Source organism: Bos grunniens, chromosome 11 (genome assembly GCF_055505025.1).
Source record: "Bos grunniens cultivar Pamir isolate PY7600 chromosome 11, Bosgru_T2T1.0, whole genome shotgun sequence".
Taxonomy (NCBI): domain Eukaryota; kingdom Metazoa; phylum Chordata; class Mammalia; order Artiodactyla; family Bovidae; genus Bos; species Bos grunniens.
Window position 1 is genome coordinate 3763341 of NC_141175.1, and position 23939 is coordinate 3787279.

General features: G+C 58.6%; 2 long non-coding RNA genes across 2 annotated transcripts; both read right to left on the reverse strand.

Moving 5' to 3' along the window:
• Positions 1–1289: 1289 nt before the first annotated feature.
• LOC147362321 (uncharacterized) lies at positions 1290–10018 on the reverse strand. The gene is made up of 2 exons (XR_015135704.1): positions 7864–10018; positions 1290–2325 (listed from the first exon to the last, which is right to left on the reverse strand). It is a non-coding gene; the product is annotated as an uncharacterized LOC147362321 (long non-coding RNA).
• A 9712-nt stretch (positions 10019–19730) lies between these two features.
• On the reverse strand, positions 19731–23885 carry LOC147362322 (uncharacterized). Its single transcript, XR_015135706.1, has 2 exons — positions 23538–23885; positions 19731–19969 (listed from the first exon to the last, which is right to left on the reverse strand). It is a non-coding gene; the product is annotated as an uncharacterized LOC147362322 (long non-coding RNA).
• Between the last annotated feature and the right edge of the window lie 54 nt (positions 23886–23939).

Below are 23939 nucleotides of genomic sequence, written 5' to 3' on the forward strand. Positions count from 1 at the left end.
TTTTAACCAAAACTTGCACTAGAAAATATCGAAAATGTAAACATACCAGTGATCAGAGAAGAAAGCAATCGTATGACCCACCAAAGCACAGGTCGCCAGCAGGATTCTGCCAAAGTGTCAGGAAGGAGATTGCTCAAACGCGGTTTCAACTGCTTCAGCCCATAAAGGAAGGGGGGAAAAAAAGAAGGAAAAGAAAAGCTTCCAATTTTATTTTATGGAAACAGCATAATATGAATATCAAATGCAACTGTAAAATTGCACTAAAATATATTAAAACTGTAGACAAATTTCACTTTTGAAAATCAAGGCAGAACTCCTAGGCAGGCATCAGCTGGCAGAACCTAGCAGTCCTAAAAAGATGACGCCCCCCTTCTCCACCCCCACCTGGGCCCTAGGAGCCAGGATTCCGGCCCGCACCTCTGTACCCTCGTCTTCATCCTCCATGGACTTGCCCTCTGAGGCTGCAGGTGAGGCTGGGCAGGGATGGGGGTGGGAGGACTCTCCACCTCGTGGCCTCCCTTTTTGCCCAGCCTCATCCCTCACCTGAGCATCTCTCTCCACGTCCTGTGCTGACCTGTCCCAGCCCTAAAGACTGGAGCGCATATGGCCCTCAGGCTGTGGGATCGCTTGCTATTTCCCCAATCCCCGCCCCCACCTCTGTAAATAGTCCTTTACAAAGTCCTTCAAATTACCTCATCTGAGCACACCGTCTGTGGACTTTCTGCACTCTGAATTATATGATTGTACCTCACCGTTGAATAGCTTAAAAGAAAAGAGATATTTCCACTGAGATCCAAAAAGGCATTTGACAAAATGCATCAATATTCTGGATTTTAAAAAATCATAATAAAACAAGCTTCCCTCGTGGCTCAGATGGTAAAGAATCCACCTGCAATGCAGAAGACCCAGGTTTGATCCCTGGGTCGGGAAGATCCCCTGGAGAAGGGAATGGCAGCCCACTCCAATATTCTTGCCTGGAGTATTCCATGGACAGAGGAGCCTGGTGGGCTACAGTCCATGGGGTTGCAGAGAGTCGGACGCGACTGAGCAACTAACACTTTCAATAAAATAGGGCTGGGCAAATATTTTCTTAACTTGATAAAATATCTGTCTTCACCCCAAAGCAACACCTTGCTTAATGTGAAAACTTTAAAAACACATGTATAAAAGTCAGAATTGGACAATGGGATCCACCAATATCTAACATTGTTCTAGAGGTACTGGCTACTGAAATTAAAAAAGAGAAAGAAATAAAGTTATGACTATAGGAAAAAGAGGAGATAAATGTGTCACCATTTGCAGACAATTTTATTGAATATTTAAAAAACTGAACTCTTTCAAACAATTAAAGAATTCCTTATGGTGTCTGGGAGCAAAATAAATACAGGAATCTCAATATCCTTCATGTACAAATATTAACCCATTGGGCGATATATGAAAGACTCCCTATCAGTTCAGTTCAGTCACTCAGTCGTGTCCAACTCTTTGCGACCTCATGGACTGCAACACGCCAGGCCTCTCTGTCCATCACCGACTCCCAGAGTTTACCCAAACTCATGTCCATTGAGTTGGTGATGCCATCAACCATCTCATCCTCTGTCATCCCCTTCTCCTCCTGCCTTCAATCTTTCCCAGGATCAGGGTCTTTTCAAATGAGTCAGCTCTTCGCATCAGGTGGCCAAAGTACTGGAGTTTCAGCTTCAACATCAGTCCTTCCAATGAACACTCAGGACTGATCTCCTTTAGGACAGACTGGTTGGATCTCCTTGCAGTCCAAGGGACTCTCAAGAGTCTTCTCCAACACCACAGTTCAAAAGCATCAATTCCTCACCGTTCAGCTTTCTCTATAGTCCAACTGTCACATCCATACATGACTACTGGAAAAACCATAGCCTTGGTGAGATGGACCTTTGTTGGCAAAGTAATGTCTCTACTTTTTGATATGTTGTCTAGGTTGGTCATAACTTTCCTTCCAAGGAGTAAGCGTCTTTTAATTTCATGGCTGCAGTCACCATCTGCAGTGATTTTGGAGCCCAAAAAACTAAAGTCAGCCACTGTTTCCACTGTTCTCCCATCTATTTGGATGAAGTGATGGGACCAGATGCCACAATCTTAGATTTCTGAATGTTGAGCTTTAAGCCAACTTTTTCACTCTCCACTTTCACTTTCATCAAGAGGCTTTTGAGTTCCTCTTCACTTTCTGCCATAAGGGTGGTGTCATCTGCATATCTGAGGTTATTGATATTTCTCCCGGCAATCTTGATTCCAGCTTGTGCTTCATCCAGCCCAGCGTTTCTCATGATGTGCTCTGCATATATAGGATTGCTGTAAAATTATAAAATATTTGGAGATCAATATGATATTCCAAATTCACATTAAGAAATATTTAAAATGCTACTGAAGGACATAAAGCAATATTTAAACGTATGGAAAGACCTAACTTAAAATATAAAGACCATACCATAAAGAAATCAATTCTCCTTAACAAATCCATAAATATATTGATGGTTCACTTTCTGAAAAGCTAAATGAGATACATTTTTCAATTAAACAACCTAATTCTAAGTTTCATGTAGAAAACTAAACAAGCAAAAACAGCCAAGAAAATTCTGAAGAAGAAGTATATTTCAGTAAGAATTAGGTTGGTTGCTATAACAGAAACCCATACTCAGAGGCTTATTCTGATGAGTGTTTATTTCTCTCTACGATAAAAGGAGCCCCTAGTGAGGCAGGCAGCACAGGGCTGCCTGGCTGTGGCGGCGCCGTGGTATTCAAGACACAGGATCCTTCCATCTCTCTACCTTTTTGTGTGATTTCCTTTCCAAGTTTGTCTAGTGGTGCAAGATGGCTGCTGGATTCCAGCCATCACCTCAGATTCCAGGCAGCTGGGAGGAGAAAAGAAGGAGGAGCACTCCTTTACAGAGAAAGTCCTTGGAAGCACCAAACCGCACTTCTACTTTCCCCTCTAGAACCCCTGTCGTCCCCCGTCTGGAGCGGAACGCTGTAGCCACAGTCCTCTGCGTTGCTGCTGGGGCACGCATGTTCTCAGCGCTTTGCTCAGATAGAACCAGGTTACAAAGGAGGAAAGGCGAAGGCTATGGCTCCTGCATTCTCTGCCGGTGTAGGAAGAGGAAACTAGCCCCCACAAGCATCAAAACCATTACAACCTAGAATAGTTCAAACAGTGGGATGCTGGTGCAAGAATAAACAAGTAGATTAATGGGACACAACAGAACCTCAAACGGTTTCAAACACGTAAGAGAATTTCGCACATGGCAAACACAGAATTGCAAATCAGTGAGAAAAGATGGCTCATTCGAGACCCACCCATACCTGGGAAGCCATCTGGAAAGAATAAAGAGAGTAAGGTTGGAGCTATATCTCACATCTCGTACCAAAATAAATTCCAAATGGGTCAGAGATTTGAAAGGGGAAAACTGAAACCACAAAGTCTTAACAATAAATAGTAGAAATTTCTTTATAAACTTGAGATGAGAACTTCCTAAGCAGGATGTAAAATACAAAAACACCCAGAAACACACAAAGGAGTGTTTGGATCATTTCAAATACACAAAATAAAATTTCTGCATAGCAAAAGCCACACAAAGCAACTTGGGGAAAATATTTGCAAATTGTGTCAAACAAAGAGCTTGTCTCTATCATATGTAAAGAACTCCAACAAATCAACAACAGGGCCACAACGCAGCGGGGGATAAAATGAAAAAGCAAAGGGCGAGAACAGGAGTCTCAATACTCTTCCTTTTTCATGAAAGGAAAAAGCAAATGGCTCCTAAAGCGATGAAAGACACTCAGGCTCACTCTTGGTGAGAGAAACGCAAATGACGGCTGCGCTGAGGGCATGTGTGCCTCTCAGACCGGCAGAGACTCCGATCGCACACTCCTGGCATTGCCATGAGAATACAGGGACTCGCACATATTACTGTAGATTATTGGAAATGGTTACAGCCTCAGCAGGCAGGCGTTTGGCAAAATGCCTCAGAATTACAAACTCACATCCTGCGACCCAGTGGTCCCACCTCTAGGAGGGCATCCTGCCCACAGTCACCTTGGGTACCAGGTCATGGCAGCATGGTTCCTGAGCCAGCCAGAAGAAAACCTTAAATGCCCATTAGTGGAATGTACTAATATAAACCACATAGGAAGGCAGAGAGTAAGGAAGAAGGCCTTCCAGTTTTCATAAAAGGCCGTGTCTGCAGACTGTATGTGATAAAAAGGAGGCCCAGCGGTGTGTGGAATGGGCTTCCGATTGTGTCAGGGAACAGAGGGGGCTGGCAGAGACGTGTGCACTAGACATGCCAGCAGAACCTGGTCTGGGGAAGGCCCCACAGACAGGGCACCTGCCGGCCCTCAAGACTGGCTGCGTGAGAGCCAGGGCATGTGCAGAAGGCTTTCCTCAGCGCACTCTTTGGATCCCTGTTGGTTTCAGGACCAGGCGAATGCGAGTGAAGGAGGGGCTGGGGTGCTGGCAAAGCCTGGCCCCCTGTTCCAGATCTGGGTCGGGACTCTGGGGGTGTGGGACGAGCTGTGGAAGCCTGGAGAGGTCGCTTATTCATTCATTAAACAGGCTGCTGATTGCAGAACTCAGTCCTGACCAAGCAGGCTCTTCCCTCTGGACTCAGACCTCAACAGCAGTGACACAGCGCCATTGCAGCGGGGAGCGGAAGGGCACTGACAATCCCTGGGGCCCAGGGCCACGCTGTGGACAGTCAGACCCTGAGGAGGGGGGCCTACCAGGCTGGGATTCCAAACAGAGGAAAGAGAATGCCTAAGGCCCAGGCGGGAGGCCCAGTGAGCTGCCCTTTCCACCCAAGAAAGTCTCTGTGGAGGGGCTGGAGGGTCGGCCCACAGAAGGGGGAGGGCCGGGGTGGAGGACCCCTCCCTGCGGGCTGCTGAGGGGCAGCTTCCAAGACTGCTTTCTGGGGAGGCCTGGCCCGGGCTCATCAGCATCTCATTTGCATGGCCATTCATCCTCTGGGGCATTCCCAGCCACCCCAGAAGCCCCTTCCTGCCCTGGAGAAAGGGACCAGGCCTGGGTCCCCCTACCAGTGCCCCCCACACTGCCCCTCTCCAGAGGGAAGGACAATGGGGTGGGGAGGAGGCGGAGGCGAGGTCTGGCTGGGCAGCCAGGCTGGTGGGAACCATTGTGTGTGGGGCCCCCGAGTGTTTGCATAGCAAGTGCCTTGGCTGCTGAATGGGGCACAGGCATCCCAGGAATGTTGCCTGAGCTCCGAGGGCCTGCGGTCTCCAGCTCTTGGCCAGCCAGGCACATCCTCGCCCAGCTTCCGAGTTCTTCTGCCACTCACACCTGGCAGGCACAGGGCGGACAAGGATGAGAGGGGCCAGGTTTCGGCAGCGGGTGGGAGTGACCCGGGCCCACCAAGCACAGTGGCTCAGCTTGCGCGCTGCACCATGCCAGCGCACCCCATTCACCCGGGCGGCCACAGCTACCAGCAGCCCTGCAGTCTCCCTGTTGACCTCAGTGATCTCAGCAGTGAAAGGGGACAGGACATCCCTGCCCTGACAGGGCATCTGCTCTCAGCCCAAGGTGGGAAGGGGAGGTGTGGCAGAAGCGGGGGGGCAGAGGGAAGGAAATCTGCTAACTCTGTGGGATGGGAGAGGCCCCTGTCCCATAGGCTGTGGGCCACGCAGGAGCATGAGGGGCTGCTGTGGGTCGTGCGGGGTCATGGATGCCTTGGGGGTTCCCCTCTGCTGATCTGGAGTGACGGCCGGTAGTTCAGAAGCAGCCCCTGCCGCTGTCTGGGAAGTGGGGGAGGCGGTTAGGGATGGGGTCTGCCTCCCAAGGAGCAGGAGGTGAGTGGGTTGGTACCCATCAGAGAGGACACGAGAGTCAGCACCCAGAAAGCACGGCCAGTCTGATCGGCACTGTTCCCAGAGACAGGTCCAGGGGTGTGCTTTCTGGCGGGGGGCAATGTACCTCGGGGAGAGAGCAAGGGCAGAGGTTAAGAGGTGGGAACAGGCCTGGGGAGTGCCAGGCGCAGGGAGGAGGGCTGTCAGTGACGTTGGTAATCGGGGAGGTTGGCACGGAGCAGGTGGGTCACCGGGGATGGGGGAAAATGAGGCCAAGGGGCAGCCAGGAGGCCCCGGGCGTGGCGGCCTGTCCCCTGTCTACCCCAGCCCAGGGACGTGCCATCCTGGAAGCAGGGGGTTAGTGGAAGTCATGGGCAGCCTGGGGGTGGCAAGGCCCTGACCAGCCCTGAGCTGGCATCCACAGCCCGGCAAGGGGACACCGGCAGTCAGCAGGCCAGCTGGGGCCAGGCTCTCCGGGAGGCCCAGCCTTGCAGGAGGGTGGCCCCCTCTGTCCCCTGCCACCCCCTGGAGCCCCTGGGAACTAGACAGGGTGGGTCAGATGCTCTCACCTTCTCCGAGGGAACTCAGCCCCACTCTGCCCCACATCTGCTGTGCGGTTTACGGCCAGTGGCTCCCTTTTCCTAGCCTCGGCAGCCCATCCGTCAAATGGGGATGGCCGCTGACCTCACCAGCCAGGGCTGAGTGATAACTCCGACTGGCTCAATGGAGCTGGCTGAGGGGATTCCTGTCGGCATTTGAACAAGCCAGGAGAGCTCCGTGGTGGAGGCAGCACTGGGAGTGGGAACATGACCAGAGGCAGGTGGGCCGAGGTTCCCAGTGCTGGGAGGGCCACTGGTTCCCAAAGTGGGGATGAAGAACAGGCTCTGGGAGTGGCAGGGGCTTGCCAGGGACGCAGAGGGAGGGCTGGGCGGGGCGGGCTCAGGAGCCTCTAGGGGAGGACAGCGGACGAGGCACCTCGAGGCCAGGAATGGAGATGGGTGCCCTGACCGCCAGGCCTGTAGGTCTGGGCATTCTCAGGGCATCTCATGGTGTGGGCCAAACCTGGGGGTCGGGGCTGGAAGGCTGGGCCGACGGCTGGAAACAAGGATCTTGTCCACCTGCAAACCTGAGAAGCGGCATCAGAAGAGCCTCAAGGGGTTGCAAGGAACTGAGGTGGCTCCCAGCCTCGGGTCTTCCCGGGCCTCCAGTGAGGGGCCGGGGCGCATGGGTTCAGGGCAGAGAGAGGGCATCTCACCCTCCCATCCTTGGCAGCGGTGTTGGGGGCCTGTCCCCCCATCTCAGGGTCTGAGTGCCAGACGGGCCTGCCAGCCAGCAGGTCCAGCTCAGCTCTGGTCCCTGGCGCAGGGCCCTGGCTCTGGCTGAAGGGGAGGCCTGGCTTGGGGTGAGGGGGGGAAGGGCTGGGAAGGGCAGGGCCTTCCTCACCTGGGGGCACAGTGCCAGCCCTTGCCCCTGGGACTGGTGTCGTGCCAGTAGGGGTCAGCTACTTGGAGGGAGCACCCCGACCTGCCCACGCTTCAGGCTTCTGCAGTGGTGCTGAAACTCACATGACACAGAAGCGTGCGTCTTAGTCGCTCTGTCCTGTCCAACTCCTTGAGACCCCATAGACTATAGCCTGCCAGCTCTTCTGTCCATGGGATTCTCCAGGCAAGAATACTAGAGAGGGTAAGCATTCCCTTCTCCAGGGCATCTCCCTGACCCAAGGATCGAACCTGGGTCTTCCACATTGCAGTCAGATTCTTTACCATCTGAGCCACACAGGGGTTCCCGACACACACATAGTCACTTTAAACTGAACCATTCAGCGGCATTTCATGCATTCTCTGCAGTGAGCGAGCATCACCACGATTTAGTCCCAGAGCCTCCTTGTCGCCCCCGGAGGAGACCCCACCCCACGGGCATCACTCGTACCCCGCGCCCGCCCCGTCCTGGCGGGGTCACTGTACCTGCAAGCATTTACCGCCTGCAGGCTCTTCGCAGAAACGGGAGCCTGTGGCACCTGCCTTCCTGTCTCACCTTCTTCACTGAGCACATGGGCCTGAGGACGTGCCAGGACTCCAGCCCCTTCCTTCCTTCTTTCCTTCATTCATTCGTGCCAAGGGCAGCACTCAGCCTGTCCCCACGAGGTCCCCAGGAGGCCACGTGGCAGCCGCCCATGTCGCCTTGAAGTCCCTGAGGAAGGCAGCGCTGCCCTGATTTCCCGGTGAGACAATGAGGCTGGGGGAAGGTTAGGCGGGCTGGCATCCCTCCCAGAGACCAGGCCCCGGGCTGCGCTTTTAGGGAGGGGCACGAAGTGGGGGGTGCTTGGCATGAGGGCTGAGGGCAAAGGCCAGGAGGGGTTGGGTGGAAGGTCTGAAGTCAGACCGGGGCTTCCCCGCTTGGTCTTGGGCTGGCTCCCCATCTGGGGTGTGGAGGGGATGAAGGAGCAGCAGGCGCCCACAGGGAGCCAGCCTGGGCCCGTCCCGGTCCCGGCTCCTGGCAGAGAAGAGCAACGCCCCCACTCAGCCCGGAAGCGATCCGCATCTCTGTGAGCCTTGAGACGTTTGACGGTGAGAAGGTTGTCTTGTGGGCAGGGGGTGTGCCGCTCACCATCTGCGTGGCCTTCCCCAGCCTGTTCACATCCCTGTTAGGCTCCTGGGTCACTCTGAAATTAGGTCTTAAACAGAAAGAGTGGGGAGTGTGTGTGGCCAAGTGCCAGCCCGATGGTGGCAGACTGTGGGAGGCTCCCCCCCACCCCTCTGCGTGGCCCCAGGGGTCCTGGGGAGCCTGGTGAAGGCTCAGACCCTCTCCCCAGCAAAACTGGAAGCTCAAAGTCCTGCATCAGGCCCCAGGGTGCTCTGGGAACTGTGGAGAAGCGTTGCGGCCACTGCCGGGGTCATCAGATCCCATCCTACCTTGCCTCTCTCCCGCCACGTGACTCAAGCTCTCCACTTTTGCACGGCCTTCCTCACCATATGGTCAGATAACTCATTAGAGAAAGAAACAGTGCGGCCTGCTGGGATGAATGCGGGCCACTGCCGTTCCGGCCAGAGTCCCAGCCTAACCCTGGTTGCCCGAGGCCCTGCCGCTGAGGCTACTACGCCTGCTACCTGCAGGAGGAAGACCCAGCCGCAGAAACCTGGACACAAGAAGGTTAGGAGGAGAGTGGCCGCAGCTGGCTGCTCTCCCAGGCCTGCTGCCTGGCATATGGGCCGCGGGTTCCTCTGCTCCCTGGGACCCACTAGCCCTCAAGGGTCAGGTCCTTGTTGCCCCTGCCCTCCCATGAGGAGGCCTGCGTCTCACCCCAGGGTCAGCGTGTGGCTTGGGTGGGGTGGCACCATTCCCCGGTCGGACACCTGACCACTTACCCACCTCCTCCATTTGCGCACTCTTTGCCCTGTGCCTGGCTGGGCTCCCTGCCCGCCAGGCACTGCCAACACCCGGGCCTGGAGCTCACGCTCTCCCAGACGTCCGGGGGGCCCAGGCCCTTCCCCACGCCCCGAGCCCAGGCCCTTCATGGGGCAGGGACACTGACTGCTGTCCATGTTCTGTTTAAGACCCCAGCAGGCTTCAGGAGCGGGAGCAGAGGCGGCCGGTAGAGGGTTCAGGGTTCGATGGTGTCGGCCCCCAGCCAGTCTCCCTGGGAGAAGACCCCTCACTCCACGCATCCTAGTGGACTGGGTCTCAGAGACCACCCCCCCACACACACACCAAGTGCACAGGGCCAGGTCCCGGCTGTGAGAACAGGCTTCACCCTAGGCCACACCAGGGGCGCACACACTAGTCCCCAGAGAGCCTCCTGCCCTGCAGCTGCTGAGCTGGAGACAGAGCCTGCAGTCTCAGCCCCTGGGGGCCCCGGGGTAGGGGGTGGGTCTCCAAGTCCAGGGTTTTGTGAGAAGGTCCCCCCTGCCCCCTGCACGGGCCACAAAGCAGAGCAGAGCATGGCAAGAGCCCAAACCACGGTTTCCTACCACCTGGAACCAGGGCGGATGCCGGGGCCCCCGGAACGCTGGGTGCTCGAGGCTTCGTCCCCGTGGCCCGGAGAGTCTGCCGCCGCCGCCTCCTCCCATCGCGTAGGAACCGTTTCCCACGATGTTGGAACTTTCCACAGGCCTGACTTCTAACAACTGCACATCATTCAATTAGACAGACGCGGACGGTTTCTCAGCCGGCCTCTACGCACATCTGGGCCGCTTCCGGGTTCTATCGCTTATAAATAACACAGCCAGAGGAGTCTCCGGGCGGCTGGTTTTCTGGGTTTCGCATTATTTCTTCAGGTTAAATTCCCAGAAGCAGAATCACTGGGTCAAAAATATGAACACTTTATGCTTGTTGCTACACACAGAAGTCAGAATAAATCTGGGACCCTGTCTGGCACGGAGACGGGACTCCGTGCTGAGCCGCCCCCTGGGGCCAGGCTGCCCAGGAACCGGCAGCTCCCCGGCACATCCCCGGGGGCTGAGATGGGGGCCTGGACTTCATGTGGGGTGTCGGGCTGGCACCAACCTCGGCCCACGCTGTGGGCTCCCTGAAATTCCCACGAGGGCCCCTGGTGGACCTCCGAGCTGACTCGGCAGCTGGAGACGGGGATGGGGGTGTAGACGCCAAGAAGTCATCACTTCCTGCCTGTTTCAAACATTCTGTGAAGCCCTATGATCCAGCCCTTTCCCTTCCCGCTGGGCCTCCAGCCCCTGGATTTTCCTGTTTACTGCGCCCCAGAGGCTGGCCTTGACCTGGCTTCTCTCCTCTGGGGCTGCTTCCCGAAAGGACTGTCCGACTCCATTGTTGACCCAGGCCGGCAGGTCCAGGGCAGACGGGCTGGCCCGAGGGTTGACACCCCACAGCTGGGACTGACGCCAGGCCACGCTGTCCCCAACCCATGCAGCCAAGCAGGGCCCTGCTGTGGGCTTGGGGCCCCAGAGCTGTGGCGGGCTGTCTGGCTACCCATGGCCTCCGAGGCTGTGACCCTGGAAGGCCAAAACCCAGCTCTGGGGTCACGCAGCACTCAGCTCGGTGCATACAGGGAGGGTTAGGGTTAACCCCAACCCAGTGTGACTCCAGCCTAGGAGCTGAGCGCGCCTAGGAGCTGAGCGCGCCTAGGAGCTCAGCCTAGGAGCTCAGCCACTGAGCTCAGCGCTCAGTGCGTTGACCCCTCGTCTTTCTACTCCAGGAAGAACCACGCCTGAGGGACAGTGCTGGGGGCACTTGTGTCGCAGAGACCGCAGTGTCGTGGGGAAGCGTTCTGTGCAAGAGTGCAGACAAACCATGATGTGTCCGCCTTCCTTTGTGTGGGTCACATGTCCAGCAGACCTGTGGGCTGAGCATCCCAAGGCTCTCCCTGCAGCGCTGGGCAGGCAGGGGGCATTTTTCACCCTGTATTAGCTTTCTAATCCTTGGCCCATCCCACGGGGTGAATAGGGTAGGAAGAAATATTCCCATTTTCCAGAGGAGAGAGGTGAGGTGACTCATTGTGGTCACACAGCTGGTGACCAGAACAGTCAGGATGAAGCCTTGAAGCCAGGCCTTCTCCTCTCAGGTTGGGAAGGGGATGGGCCCTGGGGTGGGGCCAGGCCAGGGTGCAAAAGAGCCCCTGTGGACAGTAGGCTGAAGACCCCGGGGCCAGGCACCCTCCCTGTGGACAGGGGGCTGAAGACCCTGGGGCCAGGCACCCTCCCTGTGGACAACAAGCTGAAGACCCTGGTGCCAGGCGAGGCTTCTGCCCTGGAGCCGGGCACCCTCCCAGGTCAGGCCCAGAAGTGGCCCCACCTGCATGGTCTGGCATCAGCCATGTCACTTCCTACTGTGACCTGTGTCTGCTCCTCTTTAGCACCACATCTAACCTCTGGCCACCCCTCTGCCCCTGTCCCCCGCATGTCTCACTGTAGCTCTCTCTGGGGCAGGTTGTTGGCCCTGCTTTACAGATGGGAAGGTCGATGCGGGAGAGCTGGACCCGCCTGAGGAAGAGTGAGGACCCGCAGAGCCGGGGGCAGCCCAGCTCCAGGGCTCCCACCCGGACACCAGGCCCTCACGGTCTCAGGACAGCACAAGACTCGCCCAGTGAGGGCCGGGCCGGCCTGCCTGGTTCCTGGGGGGACACACCGAAGCCCAGCGCCTGCCGGGGTGATGGAAACGTCTCCCAAGAGTCAGCACAAACTGCGGCCTCGCTGTGGGGCCTCCGGGGGCCTCCGATTCCCGCTGGGAGGCTCCCCTGAGCGCCTAGGTGCGGAAACACCTGCTCGCCCTGGGATGGAGGCAGCCGGCACGGCTCCGCGTGCGGGAGAACGCAGGGCTCAGGCGCTTCCTGAGCGGAGCCAGCACCCCCGTCTCGCCCAGCCGTCCAGCCTGGGCAGAGGAAGGAAGTGGGCACGGGGCGGCTGGAGGGAGGGTGCCCACCCTGGGCCCGGGTGGGAAGGGGGCTCCAGCACCCGGTGGCCGTGGCGCAGCCCCAGCCGGGCCGGGCGACCTGGGAAGGAAGTGGGTGGATGCAGTGTCTGCTGTGGACAGGCATCGCGCCAGGAGGTCTGCTCCAAGCCCTGAGGTCACTGGCCACAGGGGCTTCTCAGGCTGGCTTGGCAAAGGCACGGAGACCGGGGGTTGGCGGGGGGGCAGGCCTTGGAGGGTTTCTGGCTGCTGTTTGGCAGCTAGGCCTCCCCGGCTTTGGCCGGGTACCAGGGCAGCTCAAGGAGCCCCGAGCGGCCATTCTCACAGGCAGGCAGAGCTTGCCCAGCCACCGGGCATCTCGGGGATACAGGCCTGGACTCTCATCTGGGCTCTGCTCCCAATGCCTTGTGCCCATCCTGAATGCTACCTTTGCCTCTGAGGCCTCAATGACCCAGTGGTCCTGCAGTCAGGACAGCCTGGCCCAGCCTTCAGCAGGGTTGCTATCAGTAAAAGGGAAAGATAAATATTTAGTTGCTTTGTAAGTAGTAAAGCCCTGGAAGGATGAATGGTTTTATTCAGAACAGCTCCAGGCGTGGCTGAATCCAGGGGCTCCAGCGATGCCATCTATTTAAGTTTTGTCTCTGTCCATTTCTGGGCTCCTTGGGCTCTGCTCCCCACCGTGCGGCAAAGATGGCTCATGTCCCCACCACTCAGCAACTCCTGTGGAAGATGGACTCTGCACAAAGCCTGGACCTCTGCCACGGGCAACTCGGGCCTCATGCCCATCAGTGGACACAGAAGTCCAGACACACGGGTGGATGATTAAGGGAGCAGCAGTAGATGTCCACCCAGAGGGCTGACTGCGAGCCAGACCCAGAAGCCCTGAGCGTCCACTTAGCCCATTCCATCCCCTCACAAGTCCCAGAAGTGAGTCCACTCTACAGATGAGGAGCCTGAGGCTCAGAGCAGGAAAGCCACCTGCTTAAGGCCACTCAGCTTGCTAGACTGTGGCCAAGAAATGTGGATCAGGGGGTCCTGACCCCAGAGTCTAAGATGCACCCCCCAAGCTCTCCCTCGGGCGTTAGGGACGACTCGGGAAGCCCTTGGCAGCACAGAAGTCAGTTATCCCTGTACCAGGGCCTGTCTTCTGGGGGCGCCTCTTATTTGGGGTTGACACTTGAGGTGAAGCCTCTCAAACTGGGTACCTGTGAGGCCCGAGAAGAGCAGAAACCCATGGGACAAAACACAGCCTGTTTATTCTGAGCTGGGTCTTACTCAGGGGCAGGTGGTAGATGTCAGGAATGGTGTGGATCCAGCTCCAGACCTTTCCATAAAGCAAGGAAGTCACAGCGAGAGAGTTGCACAGATGGGTTAGTCCCAGGGTCTCAAGAAGTCATGTTTACACAAGAATAGAGTCTGTTGCGTGTGCAATAGCTCTATACTACATTATCGGGTGTGTAAGAGTGTTATTGCCCCCAGGAGGTAACAGTGGTAAAGAATCTGCCTGTCAATCCAGGAGGTGCAGGAGACATGGGTTCAATCCCTGGGTCGGGAAGATTCCTCTGGAGCAGGAAATGGCAACCCACTACAGAATTCTTCCCTGGAGAATTCTGTGGACAGAGGAGCCTGGCAGGCCGTCCATGGGGTCACAAAGAGTTGGAAACAACTGAGCGTTTTAAGTTAACCAGTTAATAGTGTTATGCCTGAAAAATAAGTACAGAACTTAATTTTAAAATACTTCATTGCTAAAAAATGCAAGAGCTGTAGTAGTAACACGAAGATTCACTGACCACAGTCACCATAGCAAATGTAGTAACAATGAAAACGTTTGAAATATGGAAAGAATTACCAAAATGTGACACTCAGACAGGAAGTGAGCAAATGCTGCTGGAAAAATGGCTCCGACTGACCCGCTCAATGCAGGGTCACCGCAAACCTTCAATTTGTAAAGATCGCAGTGCTCAAGAAGTGCAATACAATGAGATGCACCTGAATTCTAAAACAAATGCAAACTCATTTTTAAATGTGAACATGTGCATTCGTGCAAGGGGACAGCCATAGTGGGCTCCTGGTCAGGACAGAACCTAGAGCTTTCCTGACCTTGAGATGCAGACCTGAGCTGCAGAGACCCTGGGCTGTGGGGTGACCCCAGGCGAGGTGCTGGAGAGCGGACACAGCGTGGGAGACAGGGGACGCCATGAGCCGGCTCAGAAAGTCCCTGGCTTGTACTTTTTCATTCATCCCCCGGGTTGAGTGTCTCTACTGCGAGCCTCAGGCTCTGCGGATCTCCGGCAAACTGTCCCACACAAGTCCTGTCCTCAACGGAACGAGTCCTGACCCGATGGGTGAAAACTCAAGAAAGTCACATGACATCTAACCATAAAGACGGCCCAGAGGTTGGGGTGCGGGCCTGGGGAGGCTCCTGGGAAGGGACCCTAAGAGAGGAGGAGCCTCCACCTCTGAGACAGTCCACCCTGCGGGCTCTAACAAAGGCGGGGAAAAGCGCCCAGATGTGTTTTAAACACGGCTTCTGACGCTGTAAGTCAACTCCACTCCCATAAAAGTTAAACAAGCAAAACCCTCGGCCTTGGCTGGGGTTGCCCACGGCATAACTCCCTTCTCTACGCTTCTTGGTTTTGTCTGAATTTTTATAATGGGGGTCGATGGGAGTGTTTTCATTCATGTGAAAAAAGTGGAACCGGTAAACACAAACATGTTTCTTTTTCCTCAATTGGCCTTGAAGTAAAAAAAAAAAAAATTGCTTCCCACGGAGGGAGAGAGGCCCAGGCCTCCCTGGCTCACCCGAAGTGTGGTGCCAGCCCGAGCCTCTCTGCCTTGGTCTCCCCGCTCGGGAAGCTCAGAGCCTGTAAGGTCGGCTGCGGTCAGGAAGCCGGGCCCTTCTGGGGATCCTCCCCACCTTCATGTCCCCTCTGGGTCCCTGGGTCCCTGGCCCCGGCCGCTGTGGGTCCCAGGGCCCAGCTTGGGAGTGAGCATCACGTGTGTGGTGGGGGGGGTATAAATGAGTGGTGTGGGGGCTGACAGGGCCTCTGGGAGATGGCGCTGGCCCCCCCACCTCCACACGCGGGACGTACCCGGGGGCGCAAACACAGCACGGCTTGCCAGCTGGAGTCTGTGTCTAGTGGGCAGGGCAAGGTCAAGTCTCAGCGTCGTCGTCGCATTTTGGCAGAGCGTCCTCGCCCCGTGGGGCGGCGGGTCGTCTCCTGGCCCAAGGAGGGAAGGGCCCAGCACTGGGGGCCGGCAGCCGCCAAGCACGGAAACCAGGACAGCTTTCTCCCCGCAGGCCGTGACGAGCCGAGTCCCACTTTACGAGTGGACCGACACCAGGGCATCTCGCGAGGTCGTCTCATCTAACGCAGGCCCTGCTGCTGCCGCGTGCCAGCCGGCGGGCACGGAGGCTGGTATAGGCAAACCCCGAGAGATCCCACCTACCCTCGACCCGCCCCCTTGCGAACACCCGCAGCCCCCTGGTGCAAAGCTTGTGAAACTCAAAAACCAGCCTTCTCTGCATTAAAACCCCTTGCATTGGTTTCCTGGCCAGAAGTCCGAGATCAAGGTGTCAGAGGCGCCGAAGACGGTCTCCTGGCTCCCCCAGCCTCTGCGGCTCCCGCCGGCGGTGGGCAGTTCTCAGTGGGTATTCCTGGCTTGTGGCCACATGCCCCTGATCTCTGGGTCCGTCGTCACGGAGCCTGCTCCCAGGTCCCAGATCCCTTCGTCTCGGGACACGGGTCACTGGATGGGAGACCACGTTCTCCAGCCTGGCCTCACTTCAGCTTGATCACATCTGCAAAAACCCTATTTCCAAAGAAGGCCACATTCACAGGTTCCCAGAGGAAACCATCCGCTGCATCTCTGGGGACACAGCTCAGCTCGTAACACCCAGGAGTGGTGGCAAGTGATAAACCAGGACCTGCTCTTGGCCAGCAGGGCCCGGCATGGTGAGGGACACGGGTCCCACGGATCCTGTTGAATGCACCCAATTTCATTCGACGCAGCCAGGCTAGAGGCTCAGGAGAGCCCCCTGGCACCCGTGGCTGGTTCCCCTGGGAGCAGAGTGGATGTGCCGGGGCCAGTCTGCCTGCACAACATCTCCCTTCACTTCCTGGGGTCTCTGCCCCCCGACGCCTCCCCAGAGAAGCCTCCCGAGCTGACCTCGCCCAACGGCCCTGCCTCCCGCCTGCCCCATCGTGCAGCACAGAAGGAGCGATGTCCCCTGAGTCCACAAAAGGCTCTCTCACCACCCAGCCAGGACCCTCGTCCTGCTCAAAGCAAAGCCGGAGGTCTCCAACCCCTACTCAACCCCCTGTTGCCTTGCCATCGCCTCCCTGCACTCTGGGCACCAGTCCATTTCTCAGCTGGGGGTCCAGTCGGTTCAGAGCAGACTCAGCTGATGGAAGAGGTCGGGGCTCAGGTGGCCTCCTAACACAGAGGCCGGGTAGGTCACTGCTGCCCGGGGGTTGCAGCCCCGGCCTGGCAAGATGTGCAGGCACATAGACAGACAGATGGATGGATGGATGGACGGCAGGCCGCTGCAGCTGGTTGCTGGGCATACCGCATCACGTTCTCTGGGACTAGCTGGGCCCCCTGCGGCAGCCGGGGTGGGGCGGTGCAGGGCTGTCCCCGCTCCCAGCTTTGCAGGGCCACGGTGGGCAGAGGTCTCCACGCAGAGATGGCATCTGCTTTGCTTCATGGCTCTTCCCGCATATTAACAGCCAAGCCCTGCTGTTCTAAGTGAGGAGCAGACGGTAGTACAAACACACTCAGGACCCCCAGCTTTGGGGAAGCGCGGGTGGATACCCACCCTCAGAAGCCAGGGCCCCCAGGAGGGATGAGGGGCCCCTGTCACGTTCACCACCACAGCCCACCTTCCCCAGCGCCCTGCACAGGGGCACTTGACCCTGGCGCCAGCAGAGCCCTGGGCTGGCGGCCCTTCCGGGTCCTGCCCGCAGGCGTGGGAACCAGCATTCCTTCTGTGAGATGAGAGGGAACGCGCGGCAGAAAACGCATGAGGCCCGTCCCCCCAGCCTCATGGGTGCCCAGGCGGGTTGCTCAAGGCTCAGTAGTCACCCTGGCCTTTCCTGCATGAGGCTAAGGCCAGGAGGGGTCACCATCAGGGTTCCCAGGTCCGCCGCCCCCCACACCGCCCCACGGCCGCGCCCCCGGGAACAGGCACCCTAATCCCATCACAGCCTGCTGGCTCCCACAGCGCTCAAGTATTTTTATCCTCCCTGTGCCCGGGCAATAGCTGGTCTGATTTATGTTGTGCTAAGACCCTTGGTGGCTGCAGGCCCCTCTGGCGGGCTGGACAGCGCTGAGCAGTCCTCTCTCCAGTGGGGACCACACAATTATCGCCACACGAAACACAGCTTTCCTTGCTGGTTTTTGAGAACTGTTGCACCAAATGTTTGCCTGAGAGATGCTGATTGTGATGAAAAGAAGAAGGTTGGAGAGGCCAAGAAAAAAGGGACAAGAGAGCGGGAGGTTGCAGAACCCCCTCCGGATCGCGGGAGCTCCCATCGCAGGCATGGACCACTGGCATTTGCCACCAAAGAGCCTGTTTTTATTTAAACGGCCCAGAGCAAGTCTCTGACTAAACTAACATTCCCACGCCAACACTCAGCAGCGCCTCTGGTTTTTGGCAAATTTTTTCCTTAGCTGTCAAGGCAGAAATATAGAGAATTCTGGTCTTACTTAAGGATTGTTGGGGTTTTTTTTTCCCTTGCCCCTGGAGACATGAAAATAACTCACAGATGTGCAGTACCTGCTAATGTCTGCGCTCCGTTTAGTCCGGGAAGAGAATTCCCTGGGCTCCGTGTAACCCAAACCCCGATGTCCAGGCCCATTTTCTTTTTAACAGGGGGCCGCGGCAGTGGTGGGGGGCGGGAGAGTGCAGGGGAGGGCGGACGTCCTAGACATGTTTAAATGTGTCTGGAGCAAATGGGAGGAAACCCAGGCAGCCCTGAGAAAGCAGCGGACGGACGGGCTGAGATTCCCCATGGGCCCACGGTGGGGTCGGGCAGCCGGAGGGGAGGGGGCGGTGGGCTTGGGGGGGTGGGTTCGCAGGGTGGGTGGGGGGCAAAATGTCTGCAGAGGCTCCTCTTCAGCAAATCCCTCTGGGGCAGAAAGATTTTGCTGTGGGAAGCCTGTGTCTTCCCTGTGAAAATAAAGATGGACTTTTTTAAGAAGGCAATTTCCAGCTATTTTTAACTTCAGAAAGGAAGAAAGGGAAGGAAGGCGGGACGGAGGGAGGAAGGAAGGGAAGAGAGAAGGAAGGGGAGAGGTTGGAGTTGGGGGAGGAGAAGCCCAGCCCGGTTGTTCCCGCGTGAGTGAGTGACTCAAGCCTGCCGAGGCTCCTACCAAAGCTGGGGGTGGGGCCAGGCAGTTTCATCCCCCGGGGCCCTTTTTTTTTCTTTTTTTTTTTTTTTGGAGAAAGTTCTGAGCTGCAGCCAGCAGGGCTGGGCTGGGTAGAAGCTCCCTAGAGCCAGCCTGCCCCCACCTCCCAGCAGGCTCTGCAGGGGTCCCAGGACCCACGGGTGGGGGCTGGGATGGGGACACCAGGCTGGGTTCCATGACTTCAGAGCCTCAGTGTCCTGTCCAAAAGGTGGGCAACCCCGCCCCTCAGCCAGCCCTGCAGGGGTGTCACCTCTGAGCTGGACAGCCTTCTCTGAACACCCCCACCTCCCGCCCCAACCTGCCCCCCACCGCCCCACGTTTTAGCCAGCCAACCCTGCTCCACACCATGCCCCCAGTACTAGGTGGGCCCTTCCTCCTCAGGCTGGCTGTCTCCAGGGATACCCAGAAATGGGCCACTGAGCCCTGAGTGACCCAACCCCGAGTCTAGCTCTGCCCTGGCCCTCTGGGCAGCTTAGGGGTCAGGGGTCTGGAGAGGTCCAGGCCGGGCCCGTCTTTTCAGAGCTTGGGAGACCAGGCCCAGAGTCCTTTCCTGCTGGGTCAAGCTCTGAGCATTTGGGGAGGGGGGTCCCTACGGAGAAGCAGGTGGTCTGTCAGGGCCTGGGCACGCCCCGTAGCCCATGCCTCCATGACAAGCGCCAGGGCCAATTATGCGGCTCTCGAAGCCCACACCAGCCAGGCCTCATCAGCTCACCTGCTCAGGGAGGCAGCTACCTGTCAGGGGATTTGCCTGGGCAACACTCCCTAGGCTCTGTGCCTCCCTCTGAGAGGCTGACCCTCCTTCCTGGGTTTCCTGGGCAGCAGGGGGCAGGCCGGGGGGCTCACAGTCAACCCCGTTCCCTGGCCCTGAGCTGTCTAGAGGCCTTGTGCCCTCAGGGAGTGACCGCTGTGCGTGACAGGTGGACAGGCCCCTCAGAAGGGCAGGGCCTGGTGCAGGGTCCTGCAGCATGGCACCGTTTGGAAGTCACAGAGTGTATGCATCTGTTGGGGGTGGCAGGACCCACAGTGACAGGTCCCTGCGTCCACCCCACCCCCTGAGGAACACCGCATGGAGGTGTGAGAGTTGGGAGGCCCAGGGGTTCTGGGACAGCTTCTTTTTTAAAATTATTTTATTTATTTATCTTTGGCCATGGTGGGTCTTTGTCGCTGCTCGGGCTTTTCTCCAGTTGCGACTGAGTGGGGGCTGCTTTCCAGCTCCGGGCTGCTCATCGTGGGGGCCTCTCTTGGGCACAAGGGCTTCAGTGGTTGCAGCACACGGGTCGATAGTTGCAGCTCATGGGCTCAGCAGTTGTGGCGCAGGGGCTTCCGGATGGCTCAGTGGTTCAGAATCCGCCTGCCAAAGCAGGAGATACAAGAAACACAGTTTCCACCCCTGGGTGGGGAAGATCCCCTGGAGAAGGACACGGCAACCCACTCCAGTACTCTCGCCTAGAGAATCCCATGGACAGAGGAGCCTGGCGGGCTACGGTCCAGAGGGTTGCAAAGAATCGGACACGACTGAAGTGATTCGGCGCACACCCGTGGACTTGGTTATCCCGCGGCATGTGGGGTCTTCCCAGACCAGGGATCAAACCCATGTCTCCTACAGGGGCAAGTGGGTTCTTTACCACTGAGCCACCAGGGAAGCCCTGGGACAGCATCTTGGAGCTGGTGAGGCCAGTGAGGGAGGCGTTATTTCAGCAGAGCAGGGACCGACCCACTGCAGACCGCCTGGGACTCAGGGCACGAGGGGCTGTCCCCAGGCCTGGCGGAGCTGGCCCAGGAGGTCTGCCAGCACCCGCAGGGGGGCCCCGGCCGGCCCACTCCCAGCACAGACAGATCCGGGTGACTGTGGATCCCTGCGTGGGGACCCAGCCTACCCCTTCCCTTCTGGGTGCTGGCAGGAGTCCAGCTTGGGGAAGAGGAGCGGGGAGCAGGCGGAGCCCCAGGCACACACGCACGGGGGTGCCCGGCCCGGGTGCAGCCCGTCGTGGTGGAGGCATGCTACGTCGCCACCAAAACCACCTCCAGAAAAACGCTCGAACCTCTGGAAATGTTCTGGGTTGCTTTCAAGACGAAAAGGGTGGACAGGACTCTAGGAATCTGTTGGTAGAGGAGGAGACCAAGCCCAGGGCGGCAAGCATGGGCCCTCAGTGAGCCTGCTGGTCAAGGCCTGGCTGTGGTGGGGCAGGAGGCTGGGCATGTCTCAGGCGCCCAGGCCCTCTCTTCCCAAGCGGGTCAGACACATTTTACAATTAAGCTCAAAAGGTGGACAAGCGCCACCCCTGGGGTTCTGGGCTCGACCCCCGGCTGCCCTGGCGGGCATGGCCCCCGCCCCCACCCTCACCTCTCCCCACGTTCTGTCCCCTCTGCCGCAGGGCCACCGTCACCTGCACCGAGCTGCCCAGCTGCCCCCACGCTATGAGCAGCCCACGAGGCCAGGGCGGGCAGCAGCCCTGTTGTGGTCCCAGACAGCTCACCCCAGGCTTCCGGAGCCTATCTGCCTGCTGAGGAGCAAGGCAGGGACCTGGCCAACCTAGAATCAGTCTTCTCAGGACAACCAGGAAAACCAGGAGCACCCCACGCCCTCCAGGTGCATCCGAAGCACCAAGACCAACCTCTGCAGGAGGGAGAGGGGCTGGGGCCCCAGGACCAGGAGTCTCTGTCTGGCTGCACCTTAGAATCAGGGCAGGGGAGCTTTAAACAGCACCCCCCCACCCAGCAAGCCAAATCATGCTGGACTCCCTGGAGGAGGGGGCTGGGGTGAGTTTCTTTGGGAGGCAGGAATGGACTCCCCAGCAGACCTCCCCTGCCCATCCTGGCGATGGTATCCCTGGGGGCAGAAGAGGGGAAACTGACCAGCTCAGCCTGGGATGCGGGGGCTGAGGGCCTTCTCCTCTTCGGGCCCAGCAAGCTGGACCCTGCAGAAGAGCGTGGCCACAAGACACTGACCCCTCTGCGAGCCGGGCCTGCAGCCTCACCCCCACCAGTCCCAGGTTCCCCAGGCGGCCTGGGGGCCTGTGCAGGGACCGCCCGGCAAACCTGGCCCCAGTGCCCACCACAAGGAGGCAGGAAGCCCCAAACCATGTTCCATTGCTGTGCCCCCCAGATTCAGTGCTGGCCACCCCAGGCCCCACTCTCCCACTGGGCTCTGGACAGGACCCGCACCCCAAATTCCCCTCCTCTCCCCAACACCCCCAACCAGGGCTGCCCCTAGGCTGCCCATCCTGTAAGAGGAGGTCTCCAGGGTCTGGGCCGTCAGGACCCCCAGTCCTCCCCGCCTCAAACCCCTTGGCCTGGGAAGGTTGTTAAAGAGAGATAAGAAGGGGCCTAATTTGTGATTGGAAAAGCTTGGTGCCCACTTGCCAGGGCTTGGCCCACCTCCTTCCCAGGCCTGGAGGGGAGGGAGGCCTGGCCCAGCCCCTGACCTTGGCCTCACACAAGCCCCTCCCCTGTCCCAGGCACTTCTGATTTTGCCAGGGTCTCCTGGGGGCCCCAGTCGCCCACGGGATACCCCAGGAAGCAGGTGGCTGGCATGGGGGTTAGAAGCTTGGGAGGCCCCCTTCTCTGTTATCACTGGCTAATGAGAGTATCCGGCCCCTGGGCAGAGGCCCAATGTAGGCCTGGCAGGGCTGGCAGAGTCAGGTGAGACTCCCCCAGTCCCAAGTCCCTCCTCCAAGACTGCTTCCTCGGTGGAAGGCTGAGGACTTGCTCCCAAGCCAGGGCTGGATGGGCCTTTGCTTTTGATCTGGGGCCTGTTGGCAGAGACGCTGGGCTCCAATGGAAGGGCACACGGGCAGTGGCCCCAGAGGAGTGCCGGCCCTGAAGCCCTCCTCTGTCCATCCCTGGGAGAGGAGAGGCTGTGGCGTGCAGAGCCCTGAGACTGTGAGCTGGTTGTTGTGGGTGGGCAGGGGAGGGACTTTGCAGCCGCACCCCCCACCCCCTTCCTGCTAAGGAAAATCTGCTCCTCCAGGCCGCCTGGCTGCTGTTATATAAACATCTCTGCTGCCTCCAGGCGCCTCCTCTCCCGGGCACTGACCCTGAGAGGAGTTACCCCAGGCTCTGAGAAGTGCCATGCCGCCAGCTTCCTGGAGGAGGCAGGCCAGGGAGTCTGAGCAGCAGCTGGACAAGCTGTCCCTCCTGGTGCTCACAAGTGCATCCTAGCTGTCCCCAGGTGCCCTGCAACAGGTGCACCAAGGAGGGGGGCTGGAGCGACCTGCCCACCAGCAGGCAAGCCCCACGCTGCCCACCTCTCTGGGCCTCCCTGGCAAGGGCGGCTTCTCAGTCAGCCTCTGGGATTTCTGCGGTCCTGAGGGTTCTCCTGCCAGGGAACCGCACGCCGGCTCACTACCCTGTGTTGAGAGGGGGTGCTGTTTTGTACCAGTGTGAGGCTGTAAACCGGCTTAGCAGGGACAATGGCAGGCATTTTGGACGCCCAGCACTTAACCCGGGCTGGCACAGGATGCCCAAATCTGGCGCTGTGGTGCAGAAATAAGTCACCCGGAAGGAGCACGGGGGAGGGTCCAGGGCTGCCTGACCCACAGCGTGCTTCGCGGGCCACCTTAGGCTGGAGGCGCGGGAGAAGGGGTAGGACGGTGACCAAGGAGCGTCCGGAGGGGGTCCCTCGTGGGGGAGCTGGTGCGCAATCTTTCTGGCCAGGAGCTGGCCCCAGGCTATTTCCTTAGGGGTACCCAGGGTCCCTTTGGCAGAGGCTGCAGCCGCGGCACCACCATCCTTCAGGGTCAAATGCCCCGATCTTCACAGCCGCGGAGGTGGGGGCGGGTCTGGGCTGGATCTTTCAGAGGTTTTAAGTTGCGACCAGCGGGGCTTCTAGGATTGGAGCCCCGGGCCAGGGGTACACTCAGGGCTGCCGATGGCGCGACTTCTCCCAGAGCCTCTGTCCCAGGGACCCCCACACTCGCCTGCCCGGCCCAGGTCCTCTCGGGGACAGGCCTGTCAAAGGCGCCCCTTTTCTCGCTCCGCCTGCGCCTCCTCCGCTATTGAGATGTAAATCGTTGCCAATTGTCGCAGAGCGCGGCGGAACCCACAGCCGGATCCTTCCGCAACCCCGGAGCAAACTTTGGGTCTCCGAAAACTTTCGAACGAGAAGTAGTCCCTTAGGGCATGGGCCCCGACCCCGCTCCGCACGGCCGCGGCCCCCATCCCCGGAGGACCCGGGCTTGGGACCCCGCGCCCCAGCCTGAGGAGGCGCGGGGCTGGTCGAGGAGAGTGGAGGGGCGCGGCCAGCGAGGGGGCGCGGGGTGCGGAGGGATCGGCGGGGGCGGGCCCCGGGGGCGGGGCCGACGGGGCGGGGGCGGAGCGCG